Source organism: Schistocerca piceifrons, chromosome 6 (assembly GCF_021461385.2).
Source record: "Schistocerca piceifrons isolate TAMUIC-IGC-003096 chromosome 6, iqSchPice1.1, whole genome shotgun sequence".
NCBI lineage: Eukaryota > Metazoa > Arthropoda > Insecta > Orthoptera > Acrididae > Schistocerca > Schistocerca piceifrons.
This window is the reverse complement of record NC_060143.1, coordinates 47,563,157-47,576,841: the sequence shown is the minus strand read 5'-3', so window position 1 is coordinate 47,576,841 and position 13,685 is coordinate 47,563,157.

Below are 13,685 nucleotides of genomic sequence, written 5' to 3'. Positions count from 1 at the left end.
TACGACGCCACATTTTGTACCTGGTGAAGAAATAATTGGGAATAAATTTTTCCCAGTGTGAATCGGCTCCGCATTGGCGCATTAGCATATCTACCATGTTTTTCTGCCGCTGTACCTCCGCGAGTAGCTGCACATTAATTATAACTACCTGGTGCATGTGTGCACACGTGAGGCCATTGACACAGACAAGTAATTAAAAATAAAGGGAAGCAAAAATATACGAAATACTTGCGAACTGGAGGACATATTCCAGAATCTGGTTTCTGACACGACCATTGTGATAGGATTTACTTATTTCCTCTATATAGCGACCACTTTCAAAATCCGCTAAAAACAAAACGGCTCCTTTCTCTTCAATGAGGCGTAATGGTAAGGAAAAGAAAGCGACTGCACTTAGGTTGGGTGCACCAATACTGGGAGTGGAACGTATGTGTATTGGAGACATCGCCTGAATACCGTGTCGTGGCAGGCAGAACTAGGCGCCAGCTCTTCCTAACAATCGCTGCGACTCCTACTTTTATGGTTGAAAGCTTAATATATAGGGGTCACTCCGAAGCCATAAAGCTCCAGTTCATGTCTCCGTCAACTCAGTATCTTCCCGACTTCGTTGGTTACAGTTAGGTTGTGCACTTGGAACAAGCCAACGCAGATCGTAGACAGTTCTTGACGATTCCTGCTTTGGGCCGTGATATGGTATTACTGTGCTTCCCCTCGGCCAGTTGCTCGTAGCTTTGACTGCTATTAAACACCACTGTTATGACACCGCGAACACAACAACATCTTCTAGCAACGGTGAGACAACCTACCAGATGCAGCAAACCGGTATTGTGATCGTCATGTGGGAAGAAAGTGCAATGAACCTCTCCCATTTGCCTCCCCCCCCCCCCCCGCCCCCTTATCCATCCTTACTGCGCTCTGTCGCTGCTGTAATCTCTGTAATTTCTCTGAGATATCACACCAGTGTAGGAATACTTGCTATCCTTCAGAGTCGTTCTTTCAAGACTGTTTGTTTCTTTATATGATTATCAATGGATTGCGTTTCCTGCTTAATGTTCTCGAAGTCTGTGTTAGTGTCACTCTCTCGTAAACATAGTACATTTGTGATGACTCGTCATGGGTGTGTGAATTAAATTTATTTCAGTGTCTGCAAACTCATTATGATAATATGCAGACTGATTATGACAACCGATTTTATGCGTTATAACTTCCTTCCTTTCACGTCAGTCTCCCAAACAGTAGTACGACAACTAGAGTAGGTATCCGACCGAAGCTTTCCATGCGTACTGCTCATGTGCAGCAGAAATTTGTACGAAACCAGACGGGATGAGTTTCATTAGCCGTGTGTATTGGTCTGCATTCTGTCAGTGACAGTGCGGAATAAGGCATTAACGTGTAGCAACTACAACTTAGGAGCTATAAATAAACTTACTATCAAATTGCAATGATAGGAACAATTTGTTAAAACAGAATTAAACTTTCGATGTAAATTACATTGATACGTTCGTTTTGGGATGCCGAAACGCACATATAACTCGCCTGATTTTCCATGAAAATTCATCACTCAGTGCGCTGATAAAGCTTGCATTCCAATAAATAACATTTTGTAACTATATGAGCACAGTACATGTATCCTAATGTGATGATAGTGAATAAGTTTAAAGTTATAACCGAAGGTTATTACTCGTGTGCTAGCCAGTTACTAGAATGAATACGCTTGGAAACAGACGGATCTCTGACGGACAGAAGGGTAAGTTTCAAATGGCTAGTCGAGGAACACATTGTAAAGATCTGTGTACTGTATAGAGACGTAGCTACCTTGTTAAGAGGTGCTAGTGGTGTCTGAAGGACTGTTACGCCGTTCTGCAGCGTCACCCACAAGCAGTCTTTAAAAATCTGTATTTGCAAGAAGAAAGTTTCATGACTCCAGTGTTTAGAAATACTGCAGAACTGCCAGTGCTGCGTTGTGTTATCTGCCGCGGCTTTGGGAGTTCATCTCTATGAATGATGAAGCTGCACATTTAAATACGAGTGAAAGTGTTTTGTCAGATATGAGGTACCACCGTCTATTGTGATCATACCCACTCGTTGCCTGTGTCATTACGGAAAGGACATCAATTCGATTTATATTCCGATGAGATAGTCAAACTATAATACCTACTAATGTCCCCAAAACTCAGAATAAGAATTTTCAAATTTTGAATTGTTTTTGTTTTGTGACAGCTTGTTATTTCTAGTCTTGTCACTTTTGTTATTTTTTTCTGTCGTTCTATATTAATGTTACTGCCATGTTCCTTCTATTGCATGCCAGTTGATAGTTACTGAGAGCTTATGAGTTCTACTAAATTATATAACGTGGGAGAAAGTATTATGCCATTGCTTCCTGCTGAGACTACGTAAGTGTTACAAATGCCATAAAAAGTACTCCAACTCGCTACGGAAAGTATCTCCGATATTCACCAGGACAATAAAAGTTACATCATAAAGGAAACGAGTATTTCTGAAGCTGATAGTGCTGAAATATCCAGCGGCGTGCTGTCCTTTTCAGTGGCGCGGCCTGTAGAGTTTCTATAAGAGTCGAACGGCCTATACTAGGTGTTGACGAGTTCTGAGGGTAAGTAAAACTGGATCTATGGCTGCAGCAACTGAGTTGGTCCACCCTGTGTTTAGAGCCGTGAGCAGTAGTAGTCGCTCGACAGTCGTTGATCTTTGGCGAGCTGTCATTCTAAATGATTAGGCATGATGGTTGCGAGACCATGAAATGATTTGTCGTTTCTTGAAACAGTAATTGGCATCTCGAAATGGCCCAAACATTAATTATTTTACAGATAAAATAGTTATGGTAAAGACTGTGATGTATAGAATCTGTTAAGTTTCATTACAGAAGAGGAGGTTATCAGTATAAATAAATCATTACTATTAACCGGAACCCTCGTGCGAGACAAATTCAGTTTCCCATTCTATACGACTTTAGGACAAAAGAAGAAGAAGAGCCCTAGGAAATGGCGAACAACGAGAGTGCAGTTGTTCGGGCTTTACACGTTCTTGTTGGATCATGTAACCTAACCGTTTCATTCATTTTCGTTAAGAACCCAACTCAAAATGCTTAGTTTTTACTGTCGGTGTTTGTAGGTGAGGGTACCTCACCGCTGCAGCTTGCTACAACTGAAAATTAGGTTCTGGATTACACGTATGGTCAGGCAATTTATGTCACAGTCAGTATTCTCTATAAAATGATGTAGAAGAAACATATCAGATCTGCTTTATAACACCTTTATTGCATCGCAAGTTTGTTACATACAACTGAGCCTTTAAAAATGTGTAATAAACTGGCTATTTCGAAACCTGTTACAAAACTGTCTGCGCAAAGGTTTATGTAGATTCAAACCACCGGAACATAGTTGATGATTCCAATTACAATTTGAACAGTTCTAGAGGATGAGTTACAGAATTTAGAACAATAAATCGTTACATACACTCCAGAATAACAAACAGGCAAAAGAATTTCGTTAACGTCGCCAAAACGTAGAGAGTGTAGTTCTACAGTAATAAATAATTTACAGAACTAAGTAAATTTGTATTTTATTACTACTCGTAACATGTTTCCTGGGTCTTTTCATTATCAAGAACGGTAATAACGAATAGCTTTTAGTCCATGAAATGCGTTCTACAAATTTTTTCACTATTTTTTTGATTTCATTGTATACAGCTACGATTAAAAATTATATATCATAATAATTACATTGTAGTTTATCACAACTGCGTATAAAGTACCATAATTTCATTAATTTAATAAATTAATAACGTTACAAGATGTGCTCATTAACATTCACTACATCGCATAATTCGCGAGCTGGTATCGAACGGTTCAGTTTGGTGGAGAGTCAGCCTGTTATGTTATTTTACAGACATTTGTTAAAAAAGTTGGTTAAAACTACCGTTAAACCACCCAAACTGATTTATTCATGCAGGAATCTAGCCGCCAACATACTTCCCAAGCTTTGAGTGTACTTCAGCATATATGGCTGACGCTCGTGACTTGCAGGATGAACCGGTACACTTCCAAAAGATTTTGAGGGGAAGCCGATAAACAAGCATCAGATTAAGAGACCTCTGCAAACAATAGCGCCACATCATTCAAAAGAAGAGCAGGAAAAATGTAATATTAAATGTATAGCTTTCCTACTATATGTCGGCATTGATTCTTCCAAATTTACCAGAATTATGAGGAAGGTTAATGCGGATTTTAACTCCCCCCCCCCCCCCCCCTACAAGCAGAAACTGCAGATCTCATGGGATCTTCGAGACATGATCTGCTTATCTGCTTTTACCAAAGGTGAGTATATATGTAGTTCTTTGCCAGTTTGATGTAAGTTACACAGGATAAACAACATGTGCTGTACAGGAATGGTACGTTGAGCACCTGTGACACACCTCCTTTCCACACAACCAAACAAGTCTGCAGTAGTTTACATGGTATCTGAGGTGCCCAGGATAGCTGGAAAGTCAAGATATGGCTTACAGTCTCTTAATGTTGAGATTCAATGATCGAGAAAGCTGTGGAGATACAATTAGCGAACAACCTGCTTGACCGAGACAACCACCTCCAACTCAACAATCATGGGAACCACTGAACCACTTATTTTGCGTCCGTATTCTGAGAATAATTAAAGTTCTGCGTCTGCACTGTCTGACAGTGCAACAAATGGGATTAACTTTAATAATGAACCATATAATTCGTAGGACTGCTTTGTGTGTGGCATCTGTGGAAATAAATATACGGAAAAATTTGACAAAGCATGTAGGCCGTAAAGGGTATAATTGCAGATATTTCTGTTGGTGACTGAATGTGGTGTACTGAATAATATTACATAAGTATTTATGTCGTATGCAGATTAATGTTTATAGCTACCGGGAGTAGTATGCTTTTAGGTTGATTAGTACCTCCAAGCACAGGTGGCAAGAGCAAGAGGGTAATGCTTATTTTATTCTGGGCAGCAGCTTTGGTGCGGAAGTGTGTGACGCAAAACGGTTAATCGATGCTGACTGGCGTAGTACTTAGTGGTGCAGTTAGGACCATGGAAGAAACATCAGGTTTTAAAATATGTGACATGTTTGCTGAAAGACTGTTCGATGTACAGAAAAAACAACCCGCGCATTGATGTGTGTTCACATTAAGGTACCGCATATAAAAATATAAGTGGTTATACGCATTACAGTCTACGCATATGTAATAATATATACACTCCTGGAAATGGAAAAAAGAACACATTGACACCGGTGTGTCAGACCCACCATACTTGCTCCGGACACTGCGAGAGGGCTGTACAAGCAATGATCACACGCACGGCACAGCGGACACACCAGGAACCGCGGTGTTGGCCGTCGAATGGCGCTAGCTGCGCAGCATTTGTGCACCGCCGCCGTCAGTGTCAGCCAGTTTGCCGTGGCATACGGAGCTCCATCGCAGTCTTTAACACTGGTAGCATGCCGCGACAGCGTGGACGTGAACCGTATGTGCAGTTGACGGACTTTGAGCGAGGGCGTATAGTGGGCATGCGGGAGGCCGGGTAGACGTACCGCCGAATTGCTCAACACGTGGGGCGTGAGGTCTCCACAGTACATCGATGTTGTCGCCAGTGGTCGGCGGAAGGTGCACGTGCCCGTCGACCTGGGACCGGACCGCAGCGACGCACGGATGCACGCCAAGACCGTAGGATCCTACGCAGTGCCGTAGGGGACCACACCGCCACTTCCCAGCAAATTAGGGACACTGTTGCTCCTGGGGTATCGGCAAGGACCATTCGCAACCGTCTCCATGAAGCTGGGCTACGGTCCCGCACACCGTTAGGCCGTCTTCCGCTCACGCCCCAACATCGTGCAGCCCGCCTCCAGTGGTGTCGCGACAGGCGTGAATGGAGGGACGAATGGAGACGTGTCGTCTTCAGCGATGATAGTCGCTTCTGCCTTGGTGCCAATGATTAGGTCGTATGCGTGTTTGGCGCCGTGCAGGTGAGCGCCACAATCAGGACTGCATACGACCGAGGCACACAGGGCCAACACCCGGCATCATGGTGTGGGGAGCGATCTCCTACACTGGCCGTACACCACTGGTGATCGTCGAGGGGACACTGAATAGTGCACGGTACATCCAAACCGTCATCGAACCCATCGTTCTACCATTCCTAGACCGGCAAGGGAACTTGCTGTTCCAACAGGACAATGCACGTCCGCATGTATCGCGTGCCACCCAACGTGCTCTAGAAGGTGTAAGTCAACTACCCTGGCCAGCAAGATTTCCGGATCTGTCCCCCATTGAGCATGTTTGGGACTGGATGAAGCATCGTCTCACGCGCTCTGCACGTCCAGCACGAACGCTGGTCCAACTGAGGCGCCAGGTGGAAATGGCATGGCAAGCCGTTCCACAGGACTACATCCAGCATCTCTACGATCGTCTCCATGGGAGAATAGCAGCCTGCATTGCTGCGAAAGGTGGATCTACACTGTACTAGTGCCGACATTGTGCATGCTCTGTTGCCTGTGTCTATGTGCCTGTGGTTCTGTCAGTGTGATCATGTGATGTATCTGACCCCAGGAACGTGTCAATAAAGTTTCCCCTTTCCTGGGACAATGAATTCACGGTGTTCTTATTTCAATTTCCAGGAGTGTATATACATAAAAATGTAACCGCGTATCTTAAATATCTTAGGTAGTTCAACTAAGAGTAAGGTAACAAGAAATTGTTAATGCGTGTTAGCCTCTCAGAGCATACGATTAAATAACAGGGGCTCTATATATATCGATGTGAAACAAAGAACTCAGAGAAGTCTTTACTTTTACACTTACGACTTAGAGTAAATGATTCTCCAAATAAAACTACATTGGCTTCCATGCCACTGAGTACGTATGAAAATGCGGAATATTTATCAGAGGAATCGTGCTTACATCTTAACTCTGAAAAATCTCGAATCGAACTGACAGAAGAAGATGGAGCTAATCCGTGTTTCCTTATCTGTATCTGAAATAAACGAAAAGCAGACTTGCATCCTACAATGCTATTCTGAAACATAACGACTGCTGCAGTTGTAAAGATTAATTAATCATATCATGGCAGACTTATGCTAACAGTAACAAATGTCCGCCCGCGGTAGCTGAATGGTCAGCGCAACAGAATGTTAATCTTGAGGGCTAGGTTCGATTCCCGGTTGGGTCGGAGGTTTTCTCCGCTCAGGGTTTGTGTGTTGTTTTGTCCTAATCATCATCATTTCATCCCCATCGACGCTCAAGTCACCGAAGTGGCGTCAAATCGAAAGACTTGCACCCGACGAACGGTCTACCCGACGGGAGACCCTAGTCACAAGACATTTATTCATTAACAATAAGACCATAACATTACACTGCCCCTGATTTAGCAATACATACAGTACAACTCATTATGTTTAAACATCAGTACTTAATGAAACACTGTTTGTCTGACACTTGTCCATCAAATAATGTTTATGACATTTTCAAGCAGTTCAAGGGTGTCCCTAAAAGGTGGCAGTTCATGAAATGTTTTCATAGTTCTGATACGTCACTAAATCTGTAGAATAACAGCGTAGCAAGTATATGGCTGCAATGTCCCTATCTAAATCGGAGGATAACATTTAGTTGCATCACCCATACACTTTTCAGTAATAAAGTTTGTCCACAACGGTAACTCTTAAGATTTTACAATTAACATAAATCAAGTTTGTGACTATATAGTGTACCAAAATAGACTGTCACACAGCAGAAAGAGATTATATCTCTCATATATTTTGCAAGTTTGCTATACAAATACTTATTTCTCAGCTGCCTCGGACTATGTTGGTGATTTCTGGGTTGCCGGCGGTCCGGCATCCGCCCTAGTTCTGTTGAAAACCATCGCAGCTGTAGAAAGAACGTCCCAATCCATCCATAGACGTATGGAGAATGTATACCAAGCATGTAGTACATGAAATTCATCGATCAGCTAGATGTTGGTGGGCAATGTGTGCCCCATCTCCAAGATAGCTAGACAGCGTTGTGATAATGCAACAAAAACCGTGCCAAAAGGCATTAGACAAATAGAGGACAACATTCTTCCTGTAATAAAATTCTTCAACTGCTTTCCAGAAAAATAAGTTGCAGAGGTGTGCCAAATTATCTGGTTAATAAACTTGAGTTTACTCATGTCGCTTTACTTTATGTAATCTGCTTGCTGCAAGTATTTACACGTTGTAGTCCGTTGCTTATGGCGTGTTAATAGATATTTTATTACTGTGTTGTTGCGATCAGGTTGTGTTTAATCATTACTGCCTTTGCTGGACAATAACGGTGTTCGTAGCTGAATAGGCTGTCGACCTCCGCAGAGTGAGTAGCGACATGCGATTATCGAACTTCTATAACGGCGAACACAGCAAGTTTCCTCCTTGACCGCTTTGACAACGCAGCGCTGGTATCTCGTTGCTAAACCATGACGGCAAGTGTATATTAAGGCTTGTGGTGCACTTACCGTTCACTGTAAGCTATGCCTTGACGTAGCAGTAGCTCTGGAGTTTGAACAATCTCCCTCAGCATTTAACAGTCACGTTAATGCGTTAAGTACACGTCGAATGTTCATCATAATCCTTCGTGTAAATTAACAATGTTCAATAGTTCAAAGATACCTCAATGCGTTGAATACAAGTCATGTGTTTATCGTGATCCTACGTATGAACTGCGTGTCATTGTAATTTCTGTAACTGTTCGTTTCTTTGCAATCACAGTGGTCGTGATATCATCACATACAGTTTCCTTAGCATAGTAGTTTGCAATATATGACTGTTTACCATCAACTACTATGTATATGTAGTATATTTGGGCGCCTCGAGCAACTGAAACGTGGTGTAGGCACGATTCAGCTCTGACAATACTCAACACGTATGAGTTGCCATTTTAGGCTCTATCTCGTCCGCCTGAAGACAAGGGCAGGCGATGTTTTGCTCTGACGATACTCGACGGGGAAAATGGTAGGTGTTGTGCACACCGTGTATTAAGAATGTTAACATTATCACTGGCCGAGCGGTTCTAGGCGGCAGGTGGCAGGTTCGAATCGTACCTTCGGGCATGGATGTGTGTGATGTCCTTAGGTTAGTTGGGTTTAAGTAATTCTAAGTTCTAGGGGACTGATGACCTGGGATGTTAAGTCCTATAGCACTCAGAGCCATTTGAACATTATCACTTCATGATGTTCATTCGTCTTTGGCTTTCCACTAAAGTCCACAGCTACAATGCTGCCCCAGACATGACATCAATTCTGTCTTTGTGATAAAATGGGTGTGCCTGTTCAAATGGTTCAAATGGCTCTAAGCACTATGGGACTTAACATCTTAGGCCGGCCGAAGTGGCCGTGCGGTTAAAGGCGCTGCAGTCTGGAACCGCAAGACCGCTACGGTCGCAGGTTCGAATCCTGCCTCGGGAATGGATGTTTGTGATGTCCTTAGGTTAGTTAGGTTTAACTAGTTCTAAGTTCTAGAGGACTAATGACCTCAGCAGTTGAGTCCCATAGTGCTCAGAGCCATTTGAACCTTTTGAATTTAACATCTTAGGTCATCAGTCCCCTAGAACTTAGAACTACTTAAACCTAACTAACCTAAGGACATCACACACATCCATGCCCGAGGCAGGATTCGAACCTGCGACCGTAGCAGTCGCGCGGCTCCGGACTGAGCGCCTAGAACCGTGAGACCACCGCGGCCGGAGGTGTGCCTGTCATACTACAAAATGCCACTTAATCATCTATCATAAGACATTTATAGAAAATCACCCCCATATATACAAGATGCCCAGAACGATTCTGTGAAGTCTGTGTGTTGTAGGGAGGTTGCGCTGAGAAATAACTGTCAAGGAAATAAAATTCTATACGTTGCACTGTTTCCGAGTAGTTAACTAGTATTTAAGTTAGCCAACGAAGCTGTTGCGCACGCAGATACAAGCTGCCTGCCAGAACCGGGTGCCATCAAACGCGTTATTTGTTTGGTTTCCTAAAACCGGACAAGAGAACAATACAGTAATTGCAAATGGAACGGTAGTAGGAATCGAACCCAAGCAAAAGACTGGACAGACTCGCGCGCTTTCATCTAAGTTATGACAACAACCAATACTGATCGTATCCGGCGCGCAGCTTGAATTTGCGTGCTCAACGGCCGAACTAACTTAGATGCAAATAAAGTTGGAAATGGGATAAAGTATAGCAATTTTTTCGTAGCACTGATTTCTCAACAGAACCCACCCTTAAGGACCATTAAAGGCTTTTCAGACTCTACTGAGTACTAATTTATATACAATATCAGACTTTTCTAGCCGCCCTCAAACTGATTGAGTTGTGCAGACAGCTCACACATAACCTGTCGAGTGAACAATAGTCAATATTCTTCTCCTTTAACACTCAGATTGAGCTAAAGCAACTGACAGGGTATTACTGCACCAATGAACAGTGATGCTCAGTGGTGTTCAGAACATGAGGTCGTGCATGTATATGTATGCCATCGAATCAGCATCCCTGTTGAATAAATAACTAATAGATTTCGAATAACATAAAAATTTATAGATTGAATTGTTCTTACCATGTTAACAGTAAACGAAATCCCTTGCACAGAAAATGAATAGTATCTACCAATAAAACTGTAACTGCATTACAGAAATATTAGCTACCATATTACATAAAGACGTGTTATATCTTCACACAGTGGAAGGTAGACCCGTAGTTAGCTGTCATGCATGTACTAAAGATCAGCTATAACTAACCTATACACCGCTTATGAATATCCAACGGACTAACACTCATGTATACTTCGTATGGACGTTAAATTATTGTAGTTTCCAGGGCTCTCGGGTGTCCAGCCGGATTCGATCGTCCCACGATATTTCGGCGAATAACATTTCCGCCATCATCAGGTGGTTCTGATGGAATGGTCTATTTGCTCATTGTCGGCGGTATTTATGTCCGTCAGTCGGGCTTAGATTCCCGACTGGAAGGAAGTCAGTGGCGGCATAAGCAGAAGTGTTTCCCTACTTTACAACACTTAGCTGGCTTTCCAGCATTAGAATCTCGCCTGGCAATTGCAACAGAACTTGTGATGTTCAACCTATGATAATTTAATAAATAACCTTAACAATTTCCTACTCCTGCGGATTTTGTCGTTGTTTCTTCTACGATGGGGAAGAAGGCAGAAAATATCTCACACTACGTGCAATATTTTCAGCTATGGGCAACCAGAAAGCTTCCACATATTTAATCATAGGCACTCACCCCTGCTATCGAAATAATTACTGTGAGCCAACCAGAGAATGCTGCACCAATATTTGAACTAACATACCAGTTGTCTCCACACAGCTTCATGTTCTCCCCTCTCTTTAACCTTCTTAACTTAGCTAAACAGGGTATCCTTCACTTAACAGACGGTGTAGTTTTATGGAATACTGCTCATTCTCACTCCAAGATTGTGATGTTCTGGGAAGGCGGATTGTCTTTCTCAGCTCTATACCTGTCTGCAGAACACCTTTCAGAAAAAACGACTTTGTGACTATTTGTTTCCCTAAGTGAAACTTCGCCTTCTCAAGCCACCCAAATGCCCAAAGTCTGATGCAATTTCAAGACTCTGTCAGTTTATGAAGAAGAAGGGAAGTATAGGATTAAGTAGAAATGCAATCAATCACAGCAGTGAATACACTGAGGTGACTAAAGTCAAGGGATACCTCCTGATTTCGGTCTGACCTTCTTTTGTCCCTCGTAGTACAGCAACACAGCGTGACATGGACTCATCAAATCATTGAAAGTCCCCTGCGGAATTATTGAGACATGTTGCCTCCAAGGCCGTCCATAACTGCGGAAGTGTTGCAGGTGGACGATGTTGTGCACTGATCTCTCGGGTATTTCAAATGTTCGTGTTCGGGAATTTGTATGGTCAAACCATACACTCGATTTGTCCTGAACTTTCCTCAAACCAATCACGAGCAACTAGGCCATAGTGACGTGACATCATTGTTTGGGAATGTGAAGGCCATGAAGGGATGCAAATGGTCCCTTGGTTGAGCATAACCACTTCCAGTCAATGTTCAGTTCAGATGGACTAGGGGACCCCGTTCATTACACGTAAGCACAGCACACACCAATATGGAGCCACCACCAGCTTGCACAGTGTCACGTCGATGATTTGGGCTCCTACCAACTGAAATCGGAACTTATCTGACAAAGCTACGGTTTCCCGACGTCTCGGGTCCATCCGTTATGATTTTGCTGATAGTGAAGGCACTCGATTGGGACATCTGCGGCAGTGGCCCATTACCCCAGATTTGGCCTCACCGTGGAGACGAATATGTTCGTCGTACGTCCCGCATTGATTCCTGCGGTTATTTCACACAGTGTTGGTTGTCTGTTAGCGCTGACAACTTCACGCCAACACCACTGCTCTGTGTCGTTAACCTAATGCCGTCGACCACTGAATTGTCCGTGGTGACTGGTAAAGCCTGATATGCCATGCTTCTAGCTCCGGCTACCATTCCACGTCCAGTCTATTAATCCCAGTCGTGAGGCTTTGTGTACCTTGTGTACCTTGTGTACGCCATACTACCACCATCTGTATGTGAGGAAATCGTCATCCCATGACTTCTGTTTCGTATGAGTATTATTATAAAGCTAAGTTAGGCTTCAGTCTCAGTTGCAGGTTCCCTTTCTAAAAGCTTCCAGAGGCCACGAAAATTTCATTTTCAATATTACATTGAGTTATGGATTGAATTGAAAAGTTTAAAGTGCTGCGGCGGTCTGCTCGTTAAGAGCTATAAGATTATTTTAAATACTGAACGCAGCAAAACAAATATCATAGTTTGAAAAAGAAAAATGTGGGAACCCACAACTAATACCGCGTAAGAAAACATGGGTATTCAAAACAGCTTAAAATCGTCTCGGAAATATATGTCCTGTAAGGTTTTCAAGGGGATCTTATACCACTCTCCCTGCAAAACTGTGGTAAATTCAGGTAAACGTGGTCTACGACTCATCCTTCTCTCTAAACTTCATCACCGGGGCTCAGTCATTCTGACTGCGGTGGCTAGATGCGAGAAGCACCAATTCATAACCGCGCTCACCTAACTACTCTCGGATGATGCGAGCTATGTGAACGGGGGCTCTGTTAATTCACAGTGGGAACAAACACTGTATCATGGAATAGACCTGATCTGTCGTAATGGTCATATAATCATTAGAAGTAACGTGACCTTGGCCCATGGAATACAATGATATTCTGACAAAATCATCACCGAACCCCTGTCGCTCTTGGGACGTAAGCTCTGCGGTAAGTTATAAACAATGTGAAACAGGACTCATCCAAGAAATGAGTTTCTTACATTGCTCCATAGTCTAGCTTTTATGGCTTCGGCACCACGTTTGCCTGTTACAGGAAGTTGCTTCATTGACGTGTGGCTTTGGAATTCCATACCGTCCTGAAATTCCCAACTTACGAAGGTCCCTTCTTGTTGTTTTGCTGCTGACAGGTTTCGTGAATGCAACATTCAGTTCTGCAGTGACTTTCGCAGCTGTCTTCCTCATTTCTCGTCAGAATCCTCTTCATTGATCGTCCATCATGATCAGTATCTGAAAATGGGAACACTTAACGTCTGCGCCAATGTTTGCACAAAATTTCAAACTT